This window comes from Peromyscus maniculatus, chromosome 19, assembly GCF_049852395.1.
Source record: "Peromyscus maniculatus bairdii isolate BWxNUB_F1_BW_parent chromosome 19, HU_Pman_BW_mat_3.1, whole genome shotgun sequence".
NCBI classification, from domain to species: Eukaryota; Metazoa; Chordata; class Mammalia; order Rodentia; family Cricetidae; genus Peromyscus; species Peromyscus maniculatus.
The window spans coordinates 51520026-51536061 of NC_134870.1; the positions used below are offsets into that span (position 1 = coordinate 51520026).

At 46.8% G+C, this 16036-nt stretch overlaps 1 protein-coding gene across 3 annotated transcripts in view; it reads right to left on the bottom strand.

The window, feature by feature from the left end:
* The window catches only part of Smim3 (small integral membrane protein 3), a 51300-nt gene that overhangs the window by 13769 nt on the left and 21495 nt on the right, over positions 1–16036 (bottom strand). The window contains exon 1 of one of the 3 annotated variants that reach the window (XM_006985119.4): positions 15375–15514. The exons of the other annotated variants lie outside the window; for them this stretch is intronic. The gene's annotated coding sequence lies outside the window, so the exon portion shown is untranslated. Of the gene's footprint in view, positions 1–15374; positions 15515–16036 lie in introns of those variants that run through there. 3 annotated transcript variants of the gene reach the window in all.

Below are 16036 nucleotides of genomic sequence, written 5' to 3' on the forward strand. Positions count from 1 at the left end.
GCTTTTTTCCTTTAGTTTAAAGTGGACAACAAGATAAAAACATTTTTTTAAAAACGGCTTTGGTAGTTTAAGCCCAGCCTGGTCTACAGAGTGAGATCCAGGACAGCCAAGGCTACACAGAGAAACCCTGTCTGGTGGGTGGGAAGGGAGGGAGCAGCCTTGTGGCTAGAGAGATGGCTGCTAAGAGCACTGGCTACTCTTGCAGAGGACTCAGGTTTAATTCCCAGCATCCAACATGGCGTCTCACAACCATCTGTAATTCCAGTTCCAGGGAAACTGATGCCCTCTTCTGGCCTCCACAGGCACCAAGCACAAATGTGGTGCACGGACATATGTACGAATAAAGCACAAACAATGAAATGTATTTTTAAACGCTGCCTCTGAACTCACTCAATTACCCATTGTGACTCCCCCACCTCCGTGAAGCAGAGGTGAGCCTTCCCTTCAGACTTCTCAAACGTACAATCATAAAACTTGCACTGGTATAACAAACTGTATTTGTTTAAAAAAGACTGTAACAAGTTTATATAGTTTATATAGTGTTTGTATTTGCTTAGTGAATGCAAATATTAAGTTTTATCTAGCCTCACCTCCTATGTTCACAAAGGCTTCCCAAAAATCCTGTAAGGGATGTACTCGTTTCCTGCTGCGGAAATGAGAAGTTAACCAGGCAGGGATCTTAAAGCTCTCAAGTATGAAGAAGGATTTTGCTAAAATACCCAGAAGTTTCACAGTTAGCCTTTCTCCAGTCCTTCTCCAGAGGGACCTAGAGCCTTTCACAAGGCTAACTAACTGTACACTGGGAGAAAGGGAACAGTCAGACTTTCCAGGGTCTGTTGGATACTGGTTCAGAATTGACACTAATTCCAGGACACCCCAAGAAGCATTGTGGCCTTCCATTTGAAGTTGGAGATTAAGAAGATCAGGTGATTAACAAAGTTTTGGCTGACATCTGACTCACTGTAGGTCCAGTGGGTCCCCAGACTCATCCTGTGGTTATTTCCCCAGTTCCAGGGTGTGCAATTGGGATCAATACACTGAAAAGTTAGCAGAATCCCGCATTGGTTCCCACTCCAGCACTCACCACCTCACTAAAGCTCCTCCCAGAATCCACAGAGCCCAGCAGACAAGTTGGCATGGCTCAGCGGTAGAAGCCGGCGCTGCCAGGCTTACCAGCGACCCACATTAGTCCCACCGCTCTCTTCCCAGGGCAGGGCAGATTCTTACTGTTTCTGGCCAAAAGCCTTTGCAGATGTAGAGTTAGGACAGGTGTGACCTAAAACTATCAAGAGTTCCAGTTCTGATGATGGCAAAGCAAACAATGGACCGATCCTTTTTCTAAACACAGCTAGAAAGGCAGGGAAACATCCTCAAAGATGTTAAAAAATGAACAAAATAATGAAAAGTTACCAGGAGACCATCTGGGAGAGGACAGAAAGCAAAGGAGAGCTTGGCAGTTAGGGGCAGCATTTTCCCTCATGGAAACCGGAGACTGAGCCGTGCCTCTGGCAGACTCGGGAGAGTAAGGGAGCGGGAGCCAAGACTGTCTAGATGGACGGGGCTGGCCTGGGAACTGGAACTAGAGCATTCAGTGCTACATGTGAGCTGGAAGTACAGCAGGCCTGCCAGAAACCATGGACTCTGTGAGTTAGCACAGTCCCAAAAATCAAATTCCTGTTCATCTGGATTTCAAGCATCGCCAGGTACCTGGCCCAAGTGACTGCGTCTTCTTGGAGGCCAGAGCATCAGACATGCTAAGTTTCAGGTCGTCACGAACATACAATGTCCAGCATAAAACCAAACTGACCAGGAAGGCGAAAGAGACAGTACAGCAAGAACCAAACTATAAAAACAACAGAAAATATAGCCGGGTCAGGCATGGCGACTTGCCTATAACCCAGCACTTGAGAGACAAGGCAGAGGGTCAAATGTTTAAGAGAAGCTTTACCTACATGTGTTCAGGCCAGCCTGGGCTCCATGAGCACACTACCACTACTCATTACTGTGTTTTATAAAAAATTCAAGATTGTAAGTTTGCCAGAGAACATGAAAAAGAAAGAACATCTTAGACTTTCTTAAAAAAAAAATACTGGAACTAATACATTGTTAGGAATGAAAAATCAATATAGGGCTTAGCAGCACTCATAGTTGAAGAGGTAACCGAAAGATTCACCACCAGGAAAATTACTTAAAATGGAAACAGAATAAAACCAAAGAATGGACAACACCAAGCCAAGAAGGGACCCAGAACACACTCAGGACACAGTGACAAGATACAATGGATACAAAGCACAGGTAACTGGAGGTGGGAGGGGGTGCAGGTGCAGAAACAAGGCTGGAATAAACAGGAGATTCAAAAATAAAGAGAAATAATAAGTTATCTTCAACTGAGAAACAACTGATTGCCAACTTTGTAACAGAAACAGCACTTAAAAACAAAATGAGTCTTTAAACAGGTGAAAAGAAATAACTCCTGTGACTTATGGTGAAGCGGGATCTCTCCAGATGAAAATACAGAAATAAAATATTCAATAGCAACAGCAAACAGCAAAGGAAACCAAAGTAATGTACTTTGATTTTTCCGACACTGCCTGGGAAAGAAAAAAAGAAAAACAATAGTAGACTTGGCTTAATCAAAGATCAGTGTCATACTTGGAGCAGCCATTAAGTACATTGGTGGGGGAGGGCAGAAACTACTTCATTTTTCTCTTTCCCAAACGGTGTCAGAAAATCAAAGTGTATATGTATTATCAGACAAAGTAGACTTCCAGACAAAAAGCAGGATGGCAAATACCATAAAGACAAAATTATTTTTAATTTCTGTGTACATAATCTCAGAATTTTAAGGAGAAATAGCCAAATTCATAGAGTGGGAGGTTACAACACAGCTCTCTCAATCAATGATAAAGGAATTTTAAAATAACTCTGGGACACAGATGTCTTAAGTTAATGGCTTTCTGTAATGTCTTATTGTGAACAGGAAAGTAAGGCTGGGGCACTGCTCAATGTAGAGTGGCTGGCCTGCATGAGCCTAGGCTCTATTCCTAGCACAGAAAGGGGAGGAGATGGGAAGGAAGAGGGCAGAAGAAAAGGGGGAAGGCCGGGAGGAAAGGGAAAATAACTGAATAATCGCATTAGGATACAAGAAAATACAATATATACAACTATAAATAAGATGTTGCTACAAGGTAATCATCCCATAGAGAGTTCTAAGTTGATCTCGGTGAATTCTGTCTCCTAAGAGTATCCCAATTACGCAGCCATGTGACCTAAGGTTCCATCAGCATCACGGATGTATGCAATCCTGTTCTTGCTATTTCAGCCCTTTGGCTTTAGTCCCGGATGCAAATAAAGTTAATGAAGACAATAAATACGTAAACCTTGAAGGTTATTCATTCTCATTTAAGTAAGGCTCTAGAGGACTCAGGGCTAATAAGATTACCACAATGAGCCTCATACTGTCAATAGGAAGCCCTTGAAATAGAGGATTTAGGAAAAGGGCCAGGAGGAGGCTCTCCTCTGGGGTCTATGACCTCCCCAGCCATGGATAATTGGCTAAGATTACAATACGAGGCACAAATTCCTTCCTAATGAGTGGTTCTTAATTCCAATTAGACACTGTTGGTTACCCCCAAGATAAGAGTGCCACTATTGCACCACCAGGGATGAATATTTTTTTAGATTCATTTAATTTTATGTGTATGTATGAATACCATGTGCATGCCAAGTGCCCACAGAGACAAGAAGGTATCAGATCTCCTGGAACTGGAGCTACAGGCAGTTTTATAAGCTACCATGGAAGCACTAGGAACAAAACTGGGGTCTCTAGAAGAGCAGCAAGAACTCTTAACTGCTGAGCCATCTCTCCAGCACACACCTCCCAACATTGCCTGTCGATACAAGCACTGTGAAGTAGACTTATCCAGCATGTTTCTTAACTTCACTTTTCAGCATGGAAAGCACTGGGAGTTGACTGAGGCAAGCTACCTAAGGCACAGAGCCCCAGCAATTTAACAGACAGAAAGGATGGAACGTGGCTTACTAGGATCAAATGCACATAAACCACAAACAAAATAAGAGAAATGCTGGGTCAGAAGCCCTGATGTTTGCAGTCCCATACTGGGCTCGGCCCTTTGGCTTAAGGCCGGAATACAAACGTACTAAGGTTACTTATTCCTCGACGACGACGACGAGGATAAGAACATCGGAAAAGAGAGGAAGAAGAGACAAGAGAATCTGGTTTGGAGTGAGAGATTCCTCCAAGGGCACAGGGAGAGATGGGAGAGTCAGTAAGTACGGAAACAAGACACCAGGAGGAGAGTGCAGACAGCTCTGCTCTGGTTAGCCCAGCTTCTCTACATCCCCTCGACTCCGTAGATACTGAATAAACACTTTGAACTCAACAAAGCCACGAGATCTTCTTCTATTTAGATGAAGCTATGGGAACTCTTCCAAGTACATGGGATACTTTAAAAGCCAAGGGGAATGTAGAAGGACCCTTTTCTTTACTTTAACATACAGATGAATGTTAAAAACCCAGACTCTGAGGCTAGGCAGCTTGTGGTGAAACGTGGGCCCACCACCTTCTGGCTAAGCAACCTTAAGTAAGCTAATTGAACTTCCCCATGCTTCTGTTTACTCAGCTGAAAACAAAACCAAATATGGGGAAAAAGTATCTGCCTCAGGATTAAGAGAATTATGTGAGATAATCACACACAGCACATAACACTGCTCTCACAGAGTAAGAGCTCTACAAATATTAATTCTTATCACGATTGGAAATTCTTGTCTGTAAAGAACCATTAACCTAAGCAAACATCCTCCCCTCCTTCAGCTAGAATCTGTTAGCATCCCAGACTTGGAAAGAACTTCTACTTTATTAACAAAGACGACTAAATGTGCTGTGGTTCAGATAGAGTCTGCCTCCCAAGGTTCCTCAGTGGAACAGCACTGAGAGGCGGCACTGCCTGGGGGCAGGTTATAAATAGGGTCACGGGACACCACCTTTGAGTGCTTAGGCCAGTCTTACAGAGTGGGCCTGTCACCATGAAACCAGGTTATTACATGGCAAGGTCATATCACATGCTAGCATTTTGGTACACACATCTCCCTCTCTCCTTTATGATGAGTTGTGTGCCACTATGAAGCCCTCATCAGAAGCCAGTGTCCTACCCTCAAACCTCTAGGACAGTGATCCAAATAAACCTCTTTTACAACCAATGCAGCCTCCAGTGTTTTGTTATAGCAATATGAAGCCAACTCAGACAGATGATAACCCAAACCAAAGATTTTTTTAAATCAACCAACGCAGTTAATAAACTGACCTATTTCTCTGGTCCAAGTATGAAACTGATATAGTCAGCCATTCAATCTAATTGGATAAATAGAGATGGCACTGTGACTAATACCAGAGACCAAGGAGGCGTAGACATACTGATAAATAAAAGTTTTTGCCCTTAAGGAGATGAGGTATCAAGTTCGGCATATTTGACACACACCTTTGATTTCCAGTTAAAAGGAAGAGGTGGGTGAGTCTCTGTGAGTCTCAAGCTAGACCCGGTCAGACTGTGGGTGTAGGTCAGTGGTAGTGCACTTGGCTAGCACATGTGAGACCCTGGATTCAATCCCAGCACTGCAATTAAGAAAGACAGCAGGCTGAGGGATAGCTAGGCAAGGTAAAGGGCTTGCCTCATAAGCATGAAGAAGACCCAAGTTCAATCCCCGGTACTCACAGAACAAACGCCAGGTGTGGTGGCACTTGTAATCCCAGTGCTGAGCAGATGGTGACAAGAGGGTGCCTGGGGCTGGCCCCAGTGAGCCCCGCCCACTGGGAGAGCTCCAGGCCATGGAGAGATGCTGCCTTAAAATAAGATGGGGGTGGCATGACGGCTCATCGGGTAGAGTCACTTACCACACAAACCTGGTAACTGGAGTTCAATCCATGGAACCCACAGAAAGGTGGAAGAAGAAAAATGACAAAAAGTTGTCCTCTGATCGCCATACATGCACACCCCATGGGAAACGCACATATGAGCATGCACACACGCGTGTGCACGCACGCGGACACACACGCATGCACACACACACATACACATGCACTCGCATATGCACACATTATGCATACACACAATAATTTTTTTTTAAGTAACAAGGTGATGGTGCCTGGGATGCACTACTTCACACCATCCTTTCATGATGATACAGTGAGGCCACATGGAGACTCCTAGAACAAACAGGTGCTCAAAAGACAGTGATCCTCACTCTCCCACTCTGCCTAAGAAAACGAGGACTACAGGGCAAGGGGTCTTTATATGGTCCTAGAAGGACAAGTGCGGGTTCAAGAGGAAGGGAAGAAGAGAGGTGGGCTGAGCAGAGCAGACCACAAAGCCCAGAAGTGATTTGAGCTGCAGGCTGGGCTGGGACATGTGGAGTCCTGGCAGCTTCAGCAAAGGCTTCGCCTCCCCCGGCATCAGTCCCACTTGCTGAGGGGGGTGTGGTACAACACCTGTGGGTCAAATGAACTAACTAGTGGGCACAAAATACAACTGTAGTTTGTTGTGGGATATTTGATCACACTGTGTGAAAGGCACCTTCGGATTAGTTTAATAAAGAGCTGAATGGCCAATAGCTAGGCAGGAGAGGTTAGGTGGGACTTCCAAGCAGAAAGAGAAACTCAAAACGAATCTAGGCACCCAGAGACGCCAGCAAGACATGGAGCAAGTCAGACGTACAGACATGGAAAAAAAAGGTTAAAAAAAAAAAAAGTGGCAGAACATAGGTTAATAGAAACAAGTTAAGTTATAAGAGCTAGTTGAGAACAAACCTAAGCTAAAGGCCAAGCTTTTATAATTAATAATAAGTCTTTGTGTCATTATTTGGGGGCTGGCAGCCCAAAATAAAATCTGACAAGAAAGCTTGCTACAGTAGTTGAATATAAAATACCCAGGTGCTACTGAGAAGTGGTGGAAACATTAAGAGGTGGGGCCCAGTGAGAGGTCTTCCGGTGGTCTTTGGGGTAACATCTCTGAGAGGACACAGTCCCCTCCCCAGACACCTCTCTTTCTCCCCCTTTTTTTATTTTTTGTTTGTTTTTCAAGACAAGGTTTCTCTGTGTAGCCTTGTCTGTCCTGGAACTCACTCTGTAGACCAGGCTGGCCTCAAACTCACAGAGATCCGCCTGGCTCTGCCTCCCGAGTGCTGGGATTAAAGGTGTGCGCCACCACCGCCCAGCTCTTCCTCCCTTTCTTAAAATGTCTCCCACCCACCATGAAGCGGGCAACTCAGTTCATCACACAATCCCTGCCACACTGCTCTGCCTTGTCAGGGAGAGCTGACCATGGTGCAGAACTCCAAAACAACGAGCCAAAACCAATCTTTTCTTTTTGTAGGCTGATTGTCTCAGGTGTGACAGTATCAGAAAGCATAAGCACTTAGGGCAGTGCACAGGGCCATAGAATTGAACTGATCACATGAACACAGAAGGGGCAGTGGTAAGGGAGTCTCTAAAAAGAGGTCAGCAGTCCTGACAGTAGCTAGGAGGCAATGGTGGTCCAGCTGATCTGAATCCAGCGGAGGCAACCACAGTGATGAGTTTGACAGCCTTTCATGACTGTCCCAAGCTCTAGCCTTCCTCTGAAGCAGCTCATCCTCAACATGGGAACTGAAAGGAAGAGTTAGCATTTGAGAGGTTGCCAGTGGCCATCCAACTGGTTCTACCACAAGGACCTATTGAGGAAGGAGGCAATAAAAGAAATTACTTCCTGCTAGCAGGCAACCTTAATTACCCCCACAGCAAGAGAAAAGGCAGATAGAGGAGGCAGGTGGCATCCTGCAGGTGTGGCCCTCATCCAGCTCTGCTGCCAGAAGTCTGAGCAGAAAGCTAGGCAGTTGTTTCCTCTCCACCAGACACAGGGCAGAGAGAAGACAGCTCTGAGTCACTGGCACTGCAGGGGGGGGGGGTCTGAAGATGTGTGACTCCTCCAGATAGTTTTCAGAAAGTGAATCATGGCCAGGCAGTGGTGTCGCATGCCTTGAATCCCAGCACTTGGGAGGCAGAGGCAGGTGGATCTCTGTGAGTTTGAGGCTAACCTGGTCTATATAGTAAGTTCCAGGCTAGCAAGGGCTATGGAGAGAGACCCTGTCTGGAAAGAAAACAGAAACACAACAAAACAGAAAGTGAACCATAGAGGCAGGGAACCCGGGAACCACTACAAGGATTTGCCAGCATCGTGCCTTACAGGACCTCTAAGGCTCTATTCTCTATCAAAGTTGAGACTGTCACGGAAGAATGCTGTGTCTAAAATAGAGAAAGCATCACAACTATCGAGAAGGCTCACCACCACCATGTTCAGCCTGAGGCCCCAGATGCCTGGGACCCACCAACTTATCCCACCTGCAGGTCTCACTTGCTCTTAGAAGCTCAATCCTGGTTTCTACTGAAATGTTCCCAAGTTTTTCTAGACTTAATTAATTAAAATACCACTGACACCCACCAGCCATTCTTCTACCTCATCATGTTTTATTTTCTTCACATAACTTCTGGAGAGGTTCTTTGGTTGTTTAGTTGTTTTGTGTGTGCACGCACACACGCACACACATAATGGAGTATGTTGCCATGGTGATCACAGGGAGACCAACAGACAAACTCTGTGGAGTCTGTTCTCTCCTTCCACCTTATGCAGGTTCCAGGAATTGCACTCAGACTGCAAGGCCTGCCCAATAAGCTCCTTTAACCAATGAACCATTCCAGCAACCTTGTTTTGTTATTGTGAGAAAGGGTCTCATGTAGTCTGATCTTAGACTTACTGGCCTTTTTCAAGGTCATCCTTCTGCCTCTACCTCCTTAGTGCAAGATTACAGGCACTGCCACTGTACCTAGTTTATGTGTTACTGGGGTGTCTTAGTTAGGGTTTCTATTGCTGCCACAAAACACCGTGACCATAAAGCAAGGTGGGGAGGGCTTACACTTCCACATTGCTGTTCACCATTGAAGAAAGTCAGGACAAGAACTCAAACAGCAGGATCCTAGAGGCAGGAACTGATGCAGAGGCCATGGAGGGGTGCTGCTTACTGGCTTGCTCAGCCTGCTTTCTATAGAACCCAGGACCACCAGCCCAGATGGCACCACCTACAATGGGCTGAGCCCTCCCCCATTGATCACTAATGGAGAAAATGCCTTACAACTGGATCTCATGGAGGCATTTCCTCAGCTAAGTCTCCTTCCTCTCTGATGACTCTAGCTTGCGTCAAGTTGACACACAAAACCAGCCAGTACATGGGGATTGAACCCAAGGGTTGATGTATGGTAGACAGGCCCTCTACCAACTGATCTACATTCCCAGACCCTGCATACATGTTTCACAGTCTACAATAAGCTTGCTCAGCACTTGTTGATTTTTTTTTTTAAATTGGCTTTTACACCTAATCTCCTCAAATGAAAGCCTGTGAGAATGGAAGCCCTGTGTTTTGTCTATTGCCACATCTTCCACATCTATCACAGGGCCCAGCACATCACGGTACCAATACTGGAAGACCAGAGAGAGAACAGAAGGAGAAGGCTAGGCACATCACATTTGGCCTTGATCCATGGAATTAGCAGAGGAGGTCCAGAAAGAACCCTGGCTCCCGCAGAAGTCTCAACAGCCATCAAAGTTGGACTCTATCTCCAAAATAAAACTCAGCCTCCAAGTTCACCATTTTCTGGCCTCTCTGTACATTTAAGGATTACAGGGGCTCCTTTCTTTCCCAGTCCACACTGTACCTAACAAAGGACTGGCCTTTCAAAATCAAGTCCTCTAGGATTTCCTCTTGTTGACATGCTTGGACTGATGAACATAAATTCTAGTTTAAACCCCAATTACAGCAGTAGATAGGCACAGCTGGAGAGTGCCCACAGTGTGATCCTTTCTCTGCTCTCAGAAAGGGACAGGGAGGCTGGTTAAAGAGGAGGAGTTTCTGATGCCATGACCAGCATGAGGACATCCCAGCCACGCATTAAGTCTTAGAAATGGTAGCTCCTTTCCCATTGTATAGCAGCCTCAAACATCTGCCATCCTGGCATAACCATTTCACCAGGGAAATTTGTTCCAAGTAAATGGGTCAAAAGAAGAAATGAACAGGGCGCACAAAATATCAAAAACATGACATGAATCAAATCAGAAACCTCTCTCTAATGTCCCAAGATCCTGAAGGGGCACTCTGTTCTCATCTCACCCTGATTGATCTTACTTCCCCAAAATTCCTAATGGACTACAGACTTGTTCACTGCTGGAGTTTCTGCTCCTCTGTGGCTAGAAAGTGGAAAAACACAGGCTATTTATTTCAGACATCATAAAAGCAGCCAGAGGAGCCCTTTGAGACTGCATGTAGACTGCATTTGACCAGCCAATCACAGGGTTTCAGAAAGCAACAGCAAGCCAGCAGAAGAGAAAACACAGACCAAATCCACAGCATCCTGTTGAAGCCAGTACCATCCGTCATTACTCAGCAGAGACTTGAACACTGCTGTGCAGGCTGACAAAGGAGACTCTCCCTGGATGCAGGGACTCGGACAGCTGCAGAGCACAGAGCAGAGGGGCTAAGCCTCTGCCTCCCCGTGTGACACTAAACCAGCCACTCTCCCAAAGATGGCTTCACATGCGTGGGGCATGCAGAAAAATGACCCCAAGAGATACCCATGCCTTGGTCCCCTTAGAAAGGAATCGTGACGTGCAGCAGGGTGAAGCCATGAGAACGCAGGTAAAGGGGTTTGTGGATGCGGTTCATGTTAGGGGTGCTGTGACAAAGAGAGCACCCTGGAATATCCAGCTAGACCCAACCGATCACAGGAACCTCTGAAAGTCAAGTGGAAGGCTAGAGAAGGGGTACAACCCTTTAGTACAGTTCCTCATAGTGCAGTGCCCTTACTGCTATGATTTTCATAGCAACTTCTTATCTATATTTTTGCTACTGTTATGAACCATAATGTAAATATCTGCTAGTTCCGATGGTCTTAAACAACCAACCCCTGTGAAAGGGCCGGTCATCCGGTCATGACTCCCAGACAGATGCTGACCTGTGGAGCTCTCCTGGAATAACAGTGTTCAAAGCTGCCAAGTTTAAGTCTGATAAATTGGGGGTTGCTGTTCTTGTCATTGTTTGTAACTCAGGCTTTACATTTTTGTTCATCGTGAGGAGAGGGAGGGAACATGTATGCCACAGTATAGCACATGTGTAGGTCAGAGGCAGCTTTGGGGAGTCTGCTCTCTCCTTCTACAGGGGATTCCTAGACTCAAACTCAAGTCACCAGACTTGCATGGCAAGTGTTTCTACCAGCTGAACCATCTGGCCAGCCTTGTTTTCTTTTTTCTTTTTTTTTTTAATTTTGTGTATATGTACACAGGTTTGTAACTGTGCGTGCAAGCGTGCACACATGCCAGCAAGCCTCCAGGATCTACCTGTCTCCACCTCCCCTTCCTACCAACTCCCCCACCCCCCAGTGCTGGAATCATAAGCACACACCACCATACCCAAGTTTTTCACATGGATTCTGGGAATCAAACTCAGGCCCTCAGGCTTGCCTGACCGACACTTCAGCCGTGAGCTATCTCCCCAGCTCTAAAGACAGCAAGTTATTGACGGTGCACAATTAGCTCCTAAGTGAATTTCCCCTTTTGCTTGCTCCTCGGTTTTGATATCAGGAACCACTAGAAATGAAGACGCAGCTCACTTCTGAGGGTCTGGGCTGCCCTGGGAAACGGCTGGCTGTGTCTGCTGCTGCCATCCTGCCACCCACACTGTTCTGCTGCACCCCGTTCTAGGACGGTCCACGGCTGAAGAACATTAATAAAAATGCAGAAAAGAGTGAAATAACGAATAAAGTATGACACAACTGGAGATAATCATATCGAATGAATTAATCCAATCTCAGAAGGACCAATATCAGGGGCTAGAGACACAGTCCAGCAGTTGAGAGCACTTGCTGTTCTTGCTGAAGACCTGAGTTCAGTTCCCAGCACCCACATCAGGCTGCTCAAAACTACCTATGACTCCAGCTCCAGGACACCCACATACATGTGCACAAACACATATACAAACAAATAAAAATGAAATGCTTTAAAGACGAAAATTGCATGTGCTCTCTCATCTGAGGACTGGACTTCATACATTACACATGCACAGAGGATCTGAAAGTGGAAGCGAAGCCGCCCCAGAGAACAAAGGAAACGTGGGGGGCGGGGGGTTAAGGAGAGGACAGTGAGTGTGGGAGATAACGCTCCATAATCCATATACACCTGCATGAAAATAGCCTTAGGTAACCCAATGTAAATTTTTTAGTAATTTTCAAATTTTAAAAATAAAATTAAAAGACAAAGGGTAATCATTTCAAAAAGTCCTGTGCTATCTTTGAAGATGACAGACAGGGCTCTTGTTTTGTCACTTCTAACGTCCTTGACCATACCTCAGAGCAATTAAATGGAGTCTAGGAGACCAAGAAGGAAGCCTCGACACTGAGTTAAGGTTGGGGACCTGAGAAGGTGAAGTGCAGCATGCTGATTAGCAATGTCTGCCTGGGGCAGGGGTCCAGAGGAGCAACACAGGCCAGACACTTGTTGTTACTGACTCAAACTAGTTCAGGAAGTCTAACTTACTTTCCTCCTTTCTCCTCCTCCCTCTGTACTCCATTTGCCTTGATCCTGTATAGCGAGTCATATCCAGTCAGGCAACAGAATCCAAATCAATGGATAATGAAGCTCTATCTATAGACAACAGAAGTTGTGAGTATACTGTTTGAATCAGGCTTGCTACTATCTATGTGCAGGCAGCTCTACTTCTGATCTGGTCCCTGTCCTGACTACCCTCCGCTTAGCCTTTAATATCCTGGTCCTTCCTGAGGTTCACCTACCTCCAAAAAGAACTTAAAGGGATCTAGGGGTCCCTGGTGATCCACAAGTATACTGGCAGGTGAATTCTCACTTAATTTCTCCCATGTCATCCTGCAGTTAATGCAAGATTTGATCCCCATTTCTTCAGGGTTTGGAGAAGTTTGAAGGCTTGATATTGAAGCCAGATTGTCTGGTATCAGTATCACACTGTACCTTGCCACTGACTTCCTGTGTGACCGGAGCTCAGTTTGCTCACCTATTAAGTGGAAGGAATGAGAGTCCTTCCCTAAGAGGATCATAGCAGAGACTAAATGAAAGAGTATGTGTAAAAGCTGAGAATCATGCCTGTAGGCTTATCATTCCATCATTCAGAATATGTGGCCGGCTAGGGGGCTGCAGTATCACAGGGGGCAGTGATGTCAGCATCTATGCTTGTCTTAGACACTGTTCTATGGTTGGGAAGAGACACCATGACCAAGGCAACTCTTATAAAACAAAAGAAAGCCTTTAACTGGGGGCTAGCTTACAGTTTCAGAGGGTTAGTCCATAGTCACCATGGTGGAAAGCAGCAGGCATGCTGCTGGAGCAGTACCTGAGAGAGACACTGGACCTGTCCTTTTGCAACCTCAAAGCCCATTCCCAGTGACACACCTCCTCCAACAAGGCCACACCTACCCCAATCCTCTTAATCCTTCTAATCCTTCACACACAGTTCCACTCCCTGGTGACTAAGTATTCAAATATGTGAGCTTATGTGGGCCATTCTATTTAATACACCACACTCCTATAAACTATGGGAATGGGGAGTTGACTGATGTCTATAATGCACTAGTAGTATAACCAGTGTAAGGTCAAGCAAAACAAAGACCCTGTTTCCTTGGAGACATAGTTTGTATGCTTTAATCCATACGTAAGAAACAGAAGCAGGTTTTTAAGATGAGATCACAGCAGAGCTGGAAAGCACCTGAGGGTGCCTTGGCCCCTTACCGCCTTGTCCTGTCACGCACTGGGGTCCAGCATCTGACCCAGCCACGGGTTTGTACTTTGGTTTGTCTCTGACACCTTGCCACAGCTTATCACAGCGTTCTCTAGCCACACCAAGGGAGGAGGGGAAATCCCCAGGCTTTTTGTGCAACAGAGCCCACAGTGGGGTTCTGAGGGGTCAGCTTCAGGGACTCCGTACAGCACAACTTGTCACCCTACAGTGTGACTCACAACCCCAGGGTGGCTTTGTGACTTTTTCAGTTCTCACCACAGAAGTCTGTGACAGCTAAAACTCAGCTGGGCTTTCTGTGTGCATGTCTTACACAACCCAAAGAACACAGGCTGTGGTTAGCACAGACAAATAGGCATCTGTCCCACTCGACTTCCTCATCTGCCATATGAGGAAGACTGGGTACAGAGAAGGGAAATAAATGCTCCAGTCCTGGTCATTCTGAGATCTCCTGCTCCACAGAAAACTGCTCCTCCCATTCCACCCTGGAGGGGGGCTTTCTGCTCTCTCAGATCTCAGCAGATCGCAGCGGCTGCTCTGGTGATCTTTCACAGGTGAACGGCAGCAGCTCTAGCGTAGCTGCCCTGGACTTTGAGTGGTTTAGTATTCACTGTCTGCCCGCAGACCGGAGAACTGACAGCCGCAGGATTCAGCTAGTCACGGAAAAAAAAAAAAAAAATAGGGCATCCAGACTACCCGATCAGAAAACTTCCTGACATCTGCACAGATTTTGACGGTTCGTACCTTCTATCCTTTACTCGGTGAACCGTCTGGAGCACCTACTATCTAACAGGCCCGGTGCCAGGTCCTGGGCATGCCTCAGAATCGAGGACTGACGGATACACTCAAAGAACTGGAGAGGGGCTGAGGGTACAAAGGAACCAGTAAAGCAGAAACTACGTTCTAACATCAGAGAGCCTGGAAAAGGGAAAAGCTTGGAAGAAAGGTCCCTCTCAAAGATACTTTCACTGTGTGTTCATTTGCTTCTAGTCTGGAAGGATGTTTTCCCCCATTCCACTGTGACTAAACAGTTCACTGAGACGATGATGAAGTAACCAGAGGCAGGACCTAGGCTAGAACCCAGGAGTCCTGAGGACAAACTGCCGGCTCCAGATTCCGGGCTCTGATGGTCTGTTGTTTCTGGGGCTGCCCAAATCCTGCGCTGTCCTCAGGAGCACCGAGCACCGGGGCTCAGGCGCTGAGCTGGGACGCCCAGCCCGGGCAGGGAGCAGGAGCTGCGGTGTCTGGGGTAGAACGAAATGGCAGGAGCAGGGAAATCCTTGAGTAGCCATCTGCGAGTGGGCAGGGGTTCACCCACCAAGCCACGGCCTGCTAAGAGGCCCAAGACTGTGGGCAGAAGGTGGCTGGAACTTAGGACTGACAGAGGAGGTAAGGGACAAGGGTGGGGAAAAGAAATTCAGAAGTAGCGAGGCAGGAGAGGACACCCGGTAAGGACTACGCCAGGGCAGTCTCCAATCGGGAGAGCCCCACAAAAGACACTCTTCGGTCTCACTCACCCTCGATCCGAACCCGATCCACGCCTAGGCTTTACAAGCAGCAACCGGTACTCTTCCAGGTCCCCAGGATCGCAGGGGATCAAGCAGCTTCAAGCTACCCCAGCTCTGGAACCTCAGCTCCGCTGGCGCCAGGAACGTGCTCGGGCTCCCAAGTCCGGGAGCGCGCAGCAGAGGCTGGGATGCGTGCTCAGAACTCCACGCGCCACACGGATGACTCTGGAATGCACCGCCGCTAGGGACCGCCCCGGAAAGACTGATCCCCCAGCCTCAGCGCAAAGCGTGCTCTGCTCCTCCCAGCCTCCCCAGGACCGCTGTGAAGAAAATAACCTGGAGAAACTCAAAACCGTGGGGCTCCCCGCCGCAGTACACTCAGCCTGTACCCTTAAACAAGTCACTTCGTTCCTCAGGGGGCTTCCGTTCTCTGTGTAGTAAACAGAGGGGCTAGCCTACAGCATGTCCCCAAGATCCTTTCCAACAGCAGTCTACTGTTGGATTCAGGCTGTACCATGTCCTGCATGTAAGATCTTAAGATCCCTTGCTTGCCTCTGTTCTGCTAAGCTGGGATAGCAGCATAGCCCTCTTGTGACAACAGACTTAAAAGGACCAGTTGGTGGCCTGCCATAACACACCTCCATGTATTGTTTATTTTGTGATAACATGAA